Here is a 14,899-nt window from a genome sequence, read left to right on the forward strand (position 1 = left end):
GGCATCTTGGGTGTCCTCACACAAAGCATTTATGAAAAGAGGAAAGTTGGAAGGGAAAGAGTGGCTCAAATACAAGGATCTGAAAACAGACAAAGGGAAACTAGTAATAAAAAGTAGGGAAGATTTAGAAAAGGAAAATGTAAGACTGAGTTGGTTCCTGTACAGACAATTGGTTGCAATATTTAGAAAAGATGTGAAACAAGAAGGTATAACAATTGAGAAGACAGATCTGGACGAGATAATAGAAAAGGGAAAAAGAGGAACCGAGGGACCATCTCAAGTTTATACAAAATTTATCTAAAATTGGAATTAGAGGAGGAAACAATAAAAGGATGTATGATAGATTGGGCAAAAGATATAGGTAGAAATATACAATTAGACAGATGGGAAAGGGCCTGGGGGAAAGTTTTACATGTTGTGCAGATTTAAAGGAAAACTTAATGAAAATGTTACATAGATGGCTTCTCCCTCCATCGAGATTAGCAAAGATGTCAAAAAATAAATCAGAAGCATGTTGGAGATGCAATAGTCACTATGGTTTATTACCATATGTGGTGGACTTGCCCACAGGTGAAGATCTTTTGGAAAGAAATGCAGATGATAATAATGGACATAGACCAAATTAATATGAGATTAGAACCAGAAACAATTTTGTTGACTGTGTCAGAGAGGGATGAATTAAGGAAACATAAAAAAAATTGTTATTGTACTTAATAACAGTTAGAATTATAATAGTAAAGAATTGGGAAAAAACCTGGTGGAATAGACATTAACGAATGGTTACTGAAGGCATTAGACAGAGTCTAACACAAGGTATTCTCTTTTCACATTTTCTCAGCTGTTTTCCAATGGACAGAAGAAATCATAATCGAGATCAAATGTCCCAAATTCTATATTCGTCTGGAAGATATTTCCAAACGGAGAAAAATGTGGATAGATTGCTAGTTCCCATTTTCAAATGGAATATGTGCATGGGAGGTCCCACTTTCTTCCACCGATTGAGCAATTTACTGAAGTAAACGTATGTGTCGCTTGTTTAATTTACATTTATTTTAGACTTTAATCTCTAACAGAATAAGTGTCCTTTTTGAAGCTATGACACTATTGTGTGAGATGCCATATTGCTTTGATTATAATTAATGGCGTTCATTATTTTTCCCAGGTTCATCACAAATGTTGTTGTTACAAGAAGATGAGTTTTTTATTTATTTTTTTATTTATAAGACCTGTGTAATCTACAGCGCTATATAAATAAAATATAATAATAATAACAATCCACCAAACCCACTGTAAGATACCTCACCTCTACTAGTGTGGTATGTTTTTATAAGAGTTGATCATCTGTGTTGCATAATAATGTTATTGTTATGGTATGTATTTGATATGTTTTTACTCTTGTAATATTTTAATTGCTGTAATCCCGCCTTGATCCGCAGGGAGAGGCGGGAAATAGAAATAGAAATAAATTTTAATAATCATCATAATAATAAGTGCTTATCTTAGCTTACTATATAAGTAAAGGTCAATAATAATAATAATAACTGTTTTTGATTTATTGAGGATGAGGAGCTTCTCATGAAATATAGAAAATTAAAATAAGAAATACAAGAAAGCGAAAAAGAAGAACCTATGTCTCAAGGCAAAGATTTATCGTTTACTGAAGGATTATCTGTCAGATGTAAGTACTAATCACAACATTTGTAAGATACAAACCACAACATAGATTAAAGAATTACATATACAACATAACATTCAAGCCTCCTCGGAAGGTTCAATAGTATATGCCATTTACGCTAATTTTTAACCATTAATACATATATGTTATGCTTTCAGTTTCTATTTGCCGTTTAAATGCCTGTTACATTAACATATGATATCTTAATCATTGTGGGTATAACATACTCCTCATGCATTTTAGTCTTTAAAAAGAATTTGTAAAATAAATATTTTTTTAAGGGTTGTCATGCAAATATAATTTTCTTTCAAATCTGATCTTATTACTTTACGTATTTCAGATTTAAAATTGATATTTCTTTTTGTAATAAGGTCATTTTTTTCACCTAAATTGTCTCTTTTTCAGGACACTGAAGTCTGATGAAGAGAGTTCCGGTTGCAATGCCAAGACGAGCGGAGGCATGTAGCAGTTGCTCCGCTCTCCATTCCACCGCAACTAAACCCGTTTATGGTCCCAACTAAGGAGACAACTGATTGGAGGCCACTAGGGTGCCCAAGCCAAGGGAGGCTTGAGTCGAGGGTCTGAAGGGGACCTGAGAACTGCAGTTTTCCTCCATTCCCCCTCAAGGGGAACGGAGGGGAGCGGGTTCGGCAAAGGTCGCAAGACAGCTGGGACTGCGGTGAGTTGGTCTTTGGACCTCAGTCTTAGGCACAACCTTTTTAATTGGTTGAGTTACCCCCGAAAGACCCGACAGGGTAGCACAATAAATACCTTCAATTTGAAGGAAAATTTATTTGTCTTTTGGGAAGGCGTCTGGAAGGATAACCTAAGGTCCGGGACTCTCATCAGTACTTGGAAGGAAGAACGTGCTTTCTTTTCATGAAGACCTAAACAAAATAAGGAGTGAAAACAATATAAGAAGAATCTACATTCATTTCATCTTCTTTTTCCTTTTGTAGCCTTTTTTTCTCCTCACCTGTCAACAAAAAGTTTTAAACAAGGATAATCAAAAATGATCAGGAAGGAAGATATCAAATACTGGAAATTGACACTGGAGAAATGACTATGATAGTGGTTAATGTTTATGGTCCATTTGAAAGGAAAGACTGTTTTTATCAAAATTTAAATGAGGAATTAATGTTATATGATCAGGATAACATCATCATGGCAGGAGATTTCAATGGGGTTCTTAAGCCTAAGAGAGATAGGAAAGCATCTCAAAAGATAAAAGACAATCAGGGAAGACTCCTCAAGAGTCATAAAGATCTGATACAGGAACACAATTTGGTAGATCTATGGCCATATAAAAATGAAGACAAAATAGGTTTTACTTTTTATTCTGAGGTCCATAAATCTTGGTCACATATTGATTTATTATTAGTATCAGAAAAATTAGCTACTAAAGTTAGAACAATGGAAATAGATCCTAGTTTGTTATCTGACCATAACCTGATTGAAATGCCCCTGAAAGAGTCAAGGAAAAAAGATTTTGTATGGCATTTGAGAGATGATTTACTAGAAGATGAACTATTTGTGGGGAAAATGAAAAAGCTAATAGATTACTACTTTAAAATTAATGAAACCCCGGAAATGAAGAATAAAATAATATGGGATGCAGGCAAAGCTGTATTCTGGGGAATATTGATTAAAAGAGTGACGGAGTCAAAGAGCATTAAGGTGGAAAAGGAAAAAGAGTTGATGGGAGTACTTAAAGAAAAAGAATGTATTTTGAAATTAAATCCCTCAAACAATAAGCTAATAAATGAAGTTAAAATTCTCCAGAAACAGCTCAAAGTTGGATTAACTTGGAAATAGCCAGGGACTTAAAACACTCTAGACAATCCTTTTTTGAGAATGGGAATAAAGTGTGGAGATGGTTAGCAAAAATTTTTTTAAAAGAGAAAGAACAGAGGTCTATAACTAAGATAAAGATAGATAAGACTATTATTACCTCCCAGGAAGAGATTGTCCAGGCCTTTCGAGAATTTTATAAGGTTTTGTACAAGAATAACATGGATAAAAAGGAAACCATGACTTCATTAAGGGAATATATAGAAGCAAAAACAAATTTGCAAATTTCGGAGGTACAAAGAGAAATGCTAAATGCAAAAATATCCAAACAAGAGATATTGACCTCAATAGCAAGCATGAAGGATGAGAAAGCTCCAGGTAGCGATGGTTTTACCCCATCGTTTTATAAAAATTTCAAATGAAATTGGTAAATCCCCTTCTCAAGGTACTCAATTCTATAGGAACAGAAGGGATTCCCCCCCTCCTGGGAGGCTGCAAGCATTTCTCTGATTCCCCCAAAGAAGGAAAAGAACCAAACTTAATGTCTAATTATCACCCTATAAGTTTGTTGAATGTGGATTACAAGATTTTTACCCATATTTTGGCTTCTAGACTCAAAATCATCTTCAGCTTTTCTTTAGAAAAGGAACAGAACTTTTTTTGCCAGGCCGCCAGATTAAAGACATTATTAGACCAATTTTTAATTGTTTGGAATATTACCATGTAAATAATAAAAAGATAAGGCCATTTTTTCACCTAAATTGTCTCTTTTTTAGGACACTGTGAAGTCTGATGCTGTGCCAACCACCGATTCTTCAAAGGACTAAAGAGAAGCAAAACTACATCTCAATAAGAATTAGGAAAAGAAACTAATTTGGCTAAAGAAAAAAGTATGTAATGATCCCACTATTTCTTTACTCTTCAGTTTTCTAGATCAAAAAGAATGATGAAATGAACTGTAGGATCATTCCTACTTCTTTTTTGTTAAAGGAAGAAGAAGAGGGGGGGGGAGACAAATATTATCTCAGACAATAAAATAAACAAATAAATAAAGGGAGGAAGGGGTGGACCAATAAATAAATAATTAAAAAAAGAACTTATTGGAAAAAGAAAATATATATATATATCAGAAACAGCTGAAAGGAGGCAGAACCCTGGGAAGAAGAGCTTAAAACACTCACTTCCACACACTCTCTTGACAGTACTGTACGGACGAGCCAACTCCAGCCATTCGTTGAAGCAAATTGTATTTGGCAACAAGGGAGACGTTAATATTTACAGAAATATGAAAGTGATCAAAACATCACCATCATTGACTGGCACACTTCAGCCGCAGCCAAAGTTTGGGACTGTTGCACAGGGATATGAACCAAAACGTGCTGTTCCTTACCTGCCAGATGGAGAACGCCCAATACTGCCTGAATACAGGTTTGAAACTGTTACACATGACCCAGAAGTACATCCAAGAAGCGCTGTTCCTTATCTGGCAGATGGAGAGCGCCAGGTAATTTACGCTTTGTCTCTGCTAGCCTTAAGATCCTAACCAGTCCCCAAATGCCCCCAATTTGAGGGGAGTGCAATTTTCAGGCAATTTTTGCCTCCAAAGAGGGCCTCCTGAATGTGTAAAAAATACAACAAATACCTCCTTTTTGTAACTTTTGTATGTTTTAAATTTTTAAACTCTATAGCATTATAACTGGGTCGTTTCAATTGCCTTTTAAAATTGTTTTAATGTGTTTTTATATTGCGAGTCCCTTGTTTGTTGTTTGTTTGGGGAGAAAAGTGGCTTGGAAAGAAAATAATAAATAAATAAATGTGTTCACTGTCACCATTTTGTCTTGGGTGCCTTCTTGCTAAATGAAACCTTCTTTCTGGATTTGGCGCTCTTTCTTTGAACGGGATTTACAGTTTTCTGGGGCTCGTTTTTGCTCAGGGAGTTTATCACACATGAAGCATTTCTCTCAATTTTGAATGAAAAGAAAGTGGGGCCAGAACACATTTATGTGAATTCACTAGTTCAGCAAATTTACGTGAATGCGAATTACATTCAAACTGGTCTTCCTATTGCCCGAAAATAGCTTGCCATTGCCCGAATTTGCGTGTGATCACTTCTCACACAATAACGTGAAACCCCATGATTGCGTTTGGGCTGACTTCCCATTGCCCGAAATTGTGCGTGGTAGTCTATCACGCAATAACGTTAAACCCTATGATTGTGCTCGGATTGCCATTGGATTATACTTCCAATTTCCCTTGTCTGATAACGTCCTAGGAAGCTGCAAAGGAAAGCAGAACAGAGACGAGGAAGTCATGGGTGGAGCGTAGGAAAATGCAATTGCTTTGTGCTCTTGGGTTGCTAAATTGGAAAAACTGGTAGAAAAATAATGAAAATGGGATTCATACTAAAGGGTTTCAAGGGGCACAAGCAGTGTCTCCCATTTGCTACCCCAAAGGCACATGTTATCTAAATTGCAGGGGGTCCTGTGAGGGCACCCACAAGTTGAATTCAGTGGGGAGATCTAATTACCTCAATAGGGAGCAGTGAGAAGGCCAGGGTAACCCTAAACAGAAATTTTCAGCACACGTTTTCATAATTCTGAAAAGTAGAACTCCAGAGTACAAATTACTACTCGGTCTTATTATTTGAACAACAAGAGGGATGTCAAGATTCACACAAAGCACTTACACACACATATATATATATGAGGACTACGATATCAAAGATAGCAAGTTTGGATAGCAAATTAAAGGATCACAGCTGGCAATGCTCACCAGTTCCAGAATAGGATCTGGACAATCTGAGGGAGTTTGGGCTAGGATGGTGTGTGGGGAAATGCCATGGCAGCTAGCAGAAAGATTGTCTTAATGCTTCTAACTAGCAAACATTTGTCCTGTGATCTTCAAGAAGAAATGCACCCAGCAGGGGGTGGGGAAGCAACAATATTCACAGCCATAAAGTCACAGGGGTCCTTTGCACATGTCCTCAGGTCTATGTGACCAAAAAGATCATCTGACCTTTCCAGGTTCATAATCTTTGGCCTCTCTGTAACTATTATAATAAAATATAACAAAATATTTGTACCCCAAAATTATGCAAGGTGTGGTAACACAGAGAAACAAACAAAAAATGGTAGGACAAATACTTGAAGTATCCAGATGACAACTCTTCGTTTTGAAAAATTGGTATTTTTAAATGTTAAACTAAGTAGGGTGTGGGGCTACTGCAGGCTAGAAGAGGCAATTTCTATCATCTCTGCTCCCCAGAAGATGGACAAATACGGTGGTGTCTTGATGGATGCGAGAAGTCACAAAAACAGCCTTCACTTCGTCTGCTCATGAATAGAAAAGAAAAGCATCCATGTTATGATTTTGTGGCACATACTCCTGTAAGGTTGGTATGTCTCCAGCCACTTGTATTGCTGATAGCACAGCAAAGGTAAGATAGCTGGAACTTCCACTAAGAGTCCATCTATAGTTGCAGCTCTTGGCATAGAAGTATGTTTGAGTGTAGGAGATGGAAGAATCTATAAACAGGGGTGCTTCAGTGACTGGTTCCTTAGATCATTCAGGGAACACCTTTTTCCATTTTAAAGATTATTCAGTTGTCTAAAGATGACAGCCTTGATGCAGAAAAATCCAGATCCTTGTTCTGTGAATCCCTAAATGCGATTGCAGTACTTATCAGCTGTTAAATGCTATGATACATTAAACATTAAATACTGACACATCAGGGACAGATAGCATTGGCCTTCTAGGGGTGGTGGGTTTTTTGGGGACTAAATCTTCTATCAACCTTACGCAGTACTGCCAATAGCGAAGGGGATTATGGGAGTTGCAGTCCAAGTGTCTGGAAGGCCACAGTTGCCTACTCTGTGATAAATATTATTCCATGTCCAATGGCCACACTTTGTTCAGTATCAGCCACTGGAAATCAGCTTCCACAGAATATTGAATGCAGTTATTAAATTTCTGAGTATTTAGTGACTATTTGAGCATTTAAAGAATATGTGGAGAATTTTGAGGAGAATACTTGGGTGCCAATCCCTTTTCTGCTCTGTTTGTAACAGTTTCTCCCCAGATCTCCCTGCTGCTGCCAATGGAAGACAACAATTTCCCTTTCCCTTCTGCTTTCGGAGGCTCCAACTCTGCATAACAGCAGAATTGTTGCCTTGGATACCCAGCCAGCTTTGCAGCATTAAAATAATAATAATAGAAACTGTAGGATCTGTGCCAGCAACTTGATCATCACGACTTTGCGTAGACGTACTGTTATTGAGAAAAGGCAATTGCTTAAGTGACACTCAAAGTGATGCAGATACACAGGAATTGCTCAACAAAACATCTGCTGGGGACTTGTGCTTTTGCAAGCATTCGTTACAGCAATAACTGTGACATAAAGTAAGTTTAATAGAAACTAATCTATTATGAACTTTCTCAGTCCTTTATTGTTCCTTGTGCCTTCTGTATGAAGCAGCCGCAAGCATGCAGGGAACTGGCTGCATCTACACTCCAGAATTAATGCAGATTGACACTGCTTTAACTGCCATGGCTCAATGACATGGAATTTTAGGGATTGTAGTTTTGTGAGCATTTTAGCCTTTGCCTTAAAGCTTACTATATCCACTCTTAATTATTTTCCATTACTCTTTAAATCCATTTTCTCCAATCATTTTATTTAATATCTTTTTCAGAGACTCTTTCACTTCCTTCCATTCTCTTTCATACTTCTCATTCAATTTATTTTTTTATTAAATGTGTTAATTTATCAATTTCTACACAACTCAGCACTTTCCATATCCTGTTACCTCAGGATTTTGTCCCGCTTTCCATTTCTCTAGCATGAACTATCCTCACTGCAACTGTTACAAAGAAGAGTTTCCTTCCATGTTTCCTTTCTATTTTTTCATTAATTATTCCTAATGTATATGTTTTTGGGTCTTTTCTCAATTTAACGGAGGACCTAGAAATTAGTAGAAAGCACATATGAATCTAATCTGTGAATTATCAAATCCGCAAAAGTCAAAGCAGCAAATACAGAGGGCCAATTGTATTCCGTTAAGTGTGACTCAGACTGTCTTCTTTAACTCTAAATCATGGTCCTTACTATAAAGAATACAACACGCACACATACTAGTCCACAGCAAGATCACCTAGAGACCCGGTCACCCCAAATCCAAGGAGGGATTCTGAAGGGGGACCTTAGTATCCAAGGCTAGGAACTATGGGGCCAGTCTTGGGAAGGGCAATGCTACATGACTTTAAATAAAATGAGTTGCCTATTAAACTTGGACAATATCGTTGTTCAATCCGCGCTAATTGAAGTTATCATCATGTTTGCATTCATTGGTAATTTTTTAAAAAGTCACCAAGTCAGTGCCAATTGGCATGATTGAATTAATGTTACGAAGGGCCTGGTCATTTCATTGTTGTCATTTCCACATATTGTATTAAAATGTTTGGCCTTAACTGTCAGATTCCACATTATGATAGGGAAGATTAAACACTGACTCAGCTGCCTGGAATCCATTATAAAAAATGATGACAAGAATGTCCCAGCTAGACCCTCATGATGGCAGTGTGATGCACTCCACTCTACACCACAATCCATTCCTACTAGTCTCCTACAATTACCTCAAAACTTTTACCTCAGAGACTAGTCTTAAAATCACACTCTAGCCTGGTCAGGGTCCAAGTAATCTCCTACAAATACCCTTGTATGAATACCTCAGAGATCACTTTACTGACACCAACTCCTAGATTTTATAATATTGAACTTCCTATTTCCAAATTCACATGTAATATTGGGTGTCTGGTAATTCGCACTCAGACCCCTGTAACCAAAGCACACTTCTGGCTGCCTGGATTTGTCGAATCCAGGCACTCTAAAACTATAACGTTCTTTTTTTCAGTCCCCTACAATTTACCTCAGCAAATTACCTCAGGGACTGGTATTAACTCTTTATCCAGCCTGGTCAGTCTACAGGTAATCTCTTACACAGTACCCTTGACCATTACCTCAGAGATTACCTTCACTGATTTATGCCCCTTTATTTTTACTGTTGAACTTTTTATTTTTTAAGTTCAAATAAAATCTTGGGTTTCTGGTAACTTGAACTCAGAACCCAGTAACACCAATTGTCTCCAGCACACTTCTCATCATATTTTCAGCCACTGGATTTTACGTATCCCAACGCTGCCTCCCAAATTATGTGATGCACTCCACTCTACACCACAACAAACTCCTATGATGTCAAGCTGCCACCAAATATGTGAAGCACTTTTTATGTCCTTTACTGAGTTTAATTGATGACAACACCCGGGGTCTTATCATCCCACCGCTGCCACCAGTGTTGTGTATTGTGAGTAGCATGGTATTAACTCAAGTCCAGGCGTGTCCTTCTTGAATCAAACAAATAAAACTTTATTTACAAGATGGTTTAACAGTGTTGTTTTTGATATGATATCTTATGTAATTGTTACTTTCACTTTGTTATAGTTACTATTGGTTTTATAACTCTCTGGCTAAATCACTAGTTTCTTATAACTAAGATTCACTCAGTCCTTCTATTAAGTTCCTCTTTTAAACTTAGTCCTAACAGCCACCAAAGCTAACACTGTCCTGCAGGATATCACACTCCAGCCACTCCCTTTTCTAGAGTCCTGGAAGTATAACGGTAGGGAGCCCTTTTCCACTCAGACTCGAACCCTAACCATCCTTCTCTATCCCTGAAACCCTCACTCTCAGGATTTCAAGCCCTAACTGACTCTTCCCTCAGGAACTCATGGAACTCTGTCCTCTCTTGGACTCAACTGTTCCCTCAACTGCCAAATCCCAACTGACTCTCTCCTCTATCAGCACGAAATTCAAACAAGTCCCTGCCCACATTCTATTGGCTGGGCCTCAGCTGCCTTCTGATTGGTCAGCCGGGTGTTCTATGCGCCACAGCTAGTCCTAAAAACGACATGTGAGTGAGCATTATTGATAACCAGACACTTGAGCATTTGAGTATTACTGCTGAATTAAATGAAGTTGAAACAACTGGAAAATAATAAACTCTGGAGTTTATCAGACAAGGGGAACTGGAAGCATAATCTGATGGCAATCTGAACGCAATCATGGGGTTTAACGTTATTACATGATAAGACTGCCGCACGCAAATTCGGGCAATGGCATGCTATTTTTGGGCAATGGGGAACCAGTTCGAACACAATGCGCATTCATGTAATTGCGCTAAACTAGTGACTTTAAGTGAATGCGTTCTGGCCCCACTTTCTTTTCATTCGAATTTAAGAGAAATTCTTCCCGTTTGATAAACTCCTCTGTTGCACAATGTCCTGCATGTTCTCCCCATTTTACTTTTCAAGTGCTTCTTTCCATTGATTATCACTGACCTATTAAGACAACAGTTTCTTAGTATACATCGAAGTAATACGTTTCCTGGTAAACTTTCATAAAGAATTTGGATTTGACCTTCCCACTTTTCTGGAGCGGTTTCTTTTCTTCTCTTCTCTTTTCTTTTCAGATTTGCCCGTATCGACCACACAAACTTGTCTTCTGACAAAGCCTTCATCTATGTCCTAGATATACTTTATCGTCACTGCTGTCTTCTATTTAAGGATATATCAGCTTCTGAAAAGATGGTGGCACCTTGCATTTCAAACATGAAAAAAGAAGTAAGACACAGGGTTTGGATGCACCAAAGAAACAATGGTTCTGGGTTTTTCTGGTATGAACATACATTATGTGTGTTCATGCATGCAAGTGAATGGGGACATTTGGTAACAACACTTTTTCCACTAGCAGCTCAGAGATGGAAAAGTCAACCTAGTGTCTTAAGAAGGGCTTCTAGGATGAATTTTGTTGTTTTTGGCAGATAAATGCTGCAACCAGTACTAGTAGAGTTGACAGATGTCAGGGCATGGCATAACCTCCCCAGTTTTTCATGGGTCACCTCCAGATGGGAGATGAGGGTACAAATTCTCCAGTTTGGGTAGGTTCATTTCAGGGCAAGAAGAAAGGGCTGTGTGCAAATCTCCACCTCAACTATTAAAGCAAGCACTTGCTATGACTTGCAAGGATTAATTCAGTGGTTCTCAAACTCTGTGTCTTTGTAACTCCCTTTACATTAACATGCAGACATTGCACAACCACCCACCCATTTGATGTAGATGATGTATACAAATATTTTGTTTGTTTAGTGTGTACATTTTCATGTGCGCATTCATGTATATTTACGTTTTCACATTTTATAAGGAAATAACATCATTCAAATTAGAACAGATTTATGTCAATAAATTCTATACTTAATATATGTGTTAATTTTACACATAGAAATGTTGGAAAGAGGAGGTTGAGGAGGGATCAGGGTCTCCAAGTCTCGCACCCCCTTGAGCAACTCTCTCACATACATCCCCTTGGAAGTCCTACTCTATTGATTTGTTGCTGCAACTTGCAAATATTCCAGGGGTTTTTGTCTATTTACTCCTCCCTTCATGATGGCATCAGGTCTCTCCTTCCTCTTTGTTCTGCCTCTGCTTTAAAGGCTAGAAGAAAGTGGGTTACATTAAATTTTCCTTATTCCATCTCCCTAAGTAAGCGAAATGGAATAATCCTCTAACTCTACCTTGATCTGGCAATAACCCCTTAGATAAGAGTTGTGTCTTAATTTCCAAACAGGAAAATATGTTCTCTATTTCTCTGTGTCTCTGTGTTTGAATGAGAACCTGTGAGCAGATGAACTTAATGCAAAATGCTACATCATATTACCAATGGCTGTGCCGTGGTCTTAGGTTTTAGTCTTGAAACCTAAAGGCCTGGGACAGACACCTCTCAGTGCTAGAGTTGTCAGGTGAAATAGAGGACAGGATTGTTGTCAAATGTGTAGAAGAGGTAATTTCGGCCAACACTGCTTGTCATGCAAGCAACACCTGCTGAAATTTCCTTTTCTTATTTGCCTATAAGTTGTTTCCAACTTATGGCGACGCTAAGATGAACCTATCACAGGATCTTTGTGGCAAGATTTGTTCAGAAGGGGGTTGCCTCTGCCTTCCTCTAAGGCAAAGAGAGTGTGACTTGTGCAAGGTCACTGTGTGGGCATCCATGGTTGAGTGGGGATTTGAACCCTGGTCTCCATAGTTCAACACTCATACTATTACAACATGCTCAACTGCACAAGAGTTAAAGAGACAAGAGCCCTGTTCCTCATCTCTCATGGACATCCTAGCCATCACACAGACCCTGTGGTAGGTTCATTCTTTTTAAATTATGCTTCTGAAAATGCAGTCTCAATTTCATTATGCCTTTCAGTCAAGTTCTGTTTTAAGAAGCTGTCTTGTCAACCTCTTTTTTAGGTGCGTAGTAGGAATGCCTAAATACCCTAAAAGCACCAGATCCCATCTGATCTGAAGAACTGAGCAGGATCACCCCAGGTTAATAGTTGGATGGGAGACGGCAATTAATACCAGGTGCTGAAGGCTATATTTCATAGGAAAGAACTAGCTCACCACCTCTGAGTATTCCTTGCCTGAGAAACCTCTATAAAATTCATGGAGTCACCATAAGTCAACTGGCAACTTGAAGGCACATACACACATACAGTAGGAATCAGGGGTTAAAGTTGTAATTCTACTCAGAAGTACATTATACTGCGTTCAATGGAAACTTCTTTCCAGTAGATTTAAAACTTCAGTTCTTAACTCAATTTTCTTAAAAAGAAAAAATAATTTGCATCCTTTATGTATTATTTAATAGTCAGAACATCTCACTCACAAACCTGTATTTTATAGAAAATGTGTCTTTATATTCATGCATATGACTAGCCAATATTCATACCTTATGTATTCTTCCCTTTCCTCCCTTTTTCTTTCATCTTTTTTCTTTTTTGTAATCATAGTTTTTAAACATCCAATGATTCTTTTTTTTTTTTTAAAGGAAACAATTCTTAAGGGAAAAAAGTAGAAAATGTCTAAATGCAGCCTTGGCAACAGGAGAGTTTCAATTAAACCAGCAAGCTAAAAATACACATTTTTGGGGTCTGTCTCAATTTGTTTAACTGTCTAGATTATGTTAACTATAGTAGGATTATCCTCCCCATCACCACTTTGTTTATAACCTTAACTGCAATCATTGTAGCTGCTACTACAAATTTCTCAAAGCATAAATATACCCCTTGCACTGTCGAGTGTGGACTTACCAATTCCTTTGGTAATTTTATCTTACCAAATTTTCACTTTACCAATTTTTCACTTTCACCACATGAAACTATGCGCACGTAACTACATTTAGGCTCTGCATATGATATTGTAATTTCAAGGTGTAACTTTAATCATTAACATAAGGGTGTCTTCAGTGAAGAGAAAATGTTATTACTACAAACCTAATTTCTCAAGATAGCAAAGCTAGGGTCTGCTGCTAGTAGGCTACATTGCCAAGAGATGGCGGTGGGGAGTGTGTGGGAGGAAGTGAAGTGAAAACTGAGAACAATAATATATAAGAAAGTTCTCAAGCCAACAGTACAAAGAAGGAACAGGTGAGGAACTTGAACTACACACCAGTACCTTTTGCACTGCAGTCCTGCAAGCCAAAATAAAATAACGTAATACTGATTTTAGAGCAGCCACCACTTCGCTTCTTCCATTGCACTGCTGGGTCTGCTGTTGGCATTGCATTCCTTTCCCATCTTCTCACTCAAACCTGCCCTCTGTCCTTTATACCTTTATACCAGCATGCCTTTAGGGGTTTTTTGGGGGTTCCCTCACTTTTTTCAAGCAGACATGGAGCTCTGCAGCCCCCTTTAAGTTTTTTAAAATGATTTTTAAAATTTCAGGGTTGTAGCCCTCCAAAATTGTGCAAAAAAGAAAGAGAAGTACATTTAAAACAAAGTGAGGAGGAGGAGGGAAGTGAGAGGAGGGGACAATGACACCATGTTTGTTTCAGTCCTTTAAGGAACTGCACTGCTGTTAATATGCTTCTGGGCTGAATTCAATTGCTGGTGATCACATTTTAAGCAATGCGCACTTTCTCTTATATACAGTATGTCTGCCTGAGGATTGAGGTCTTCCTTGGAGTTTGAGAGACCCTTCATCTTTGTTCCACCATTGGGATCAATTGTGTGAGAATGAGGGAGAGATGCTGGCTGCAAAATCCAAATTGTGGAAGGCCTTCTGGTTGGAGGATCAATACTTGCTGGTGCTAGCTTCATATGGGCACCAGATGAAATTATATAGCTATGTTTGTGGCCTGATTTATTGTATATACTCTACTATAAGTCAACCTCATGCATAATACTCTACTATAACTTGACCTCATGCATTGAGAGTGGGTTTTGAGGCCAAAATTATGGATTTTGATATGACCCATGGGTTTGTTGAGGGTAAAACCTAGGGGCATGTTACAAAGGATCTAACGGGTTGGACTGGATGGCCCTTGTGGTC

The 14,899-nt window shown here is 38.1% G+C and overlaps 1 long non-coding RNA gene across 1 annotated transcript; it reads left to right on the forward strand.

The window, feature by feature from the left end:
* The first annotated feature begins 1,567 nt into the window (after positions 1-1,567).
* On the forward strand, positions 1,568-5,281 carry LOC121924695. The gene is made up of 4 exons (XR_006102698.1): positions 1,568-1,678; positions 2,081-2,354; positions 4,243-4,356; positions 4,669-5,281. It is a non-coding gene; the product is annotated as an uncharacterized LOC121924695 (long non-coding RNA).
* Positions 5,282-14,899: the final 9,618 nt, after the last annotated feature.

The sequence above is a fragment of the Sceloporus undulatus genome, chromosome 3 (genome assembly GCF_019175285.1).
Source record: "Sceloporus undulatus isolate JIND9_A2432 ecotype Alabama chromosome 3, SceUnd_v1.1, whole genome shotgun sequence".
In the NCBI taxonomy this organism is placed as follows: domain Eukaryota; kingdom Metazoa; phylum Chordata; class Lepidosauria; order Squamata; family Phrynosomatidae; genus Sceloporus; species Sceloporus undulatus.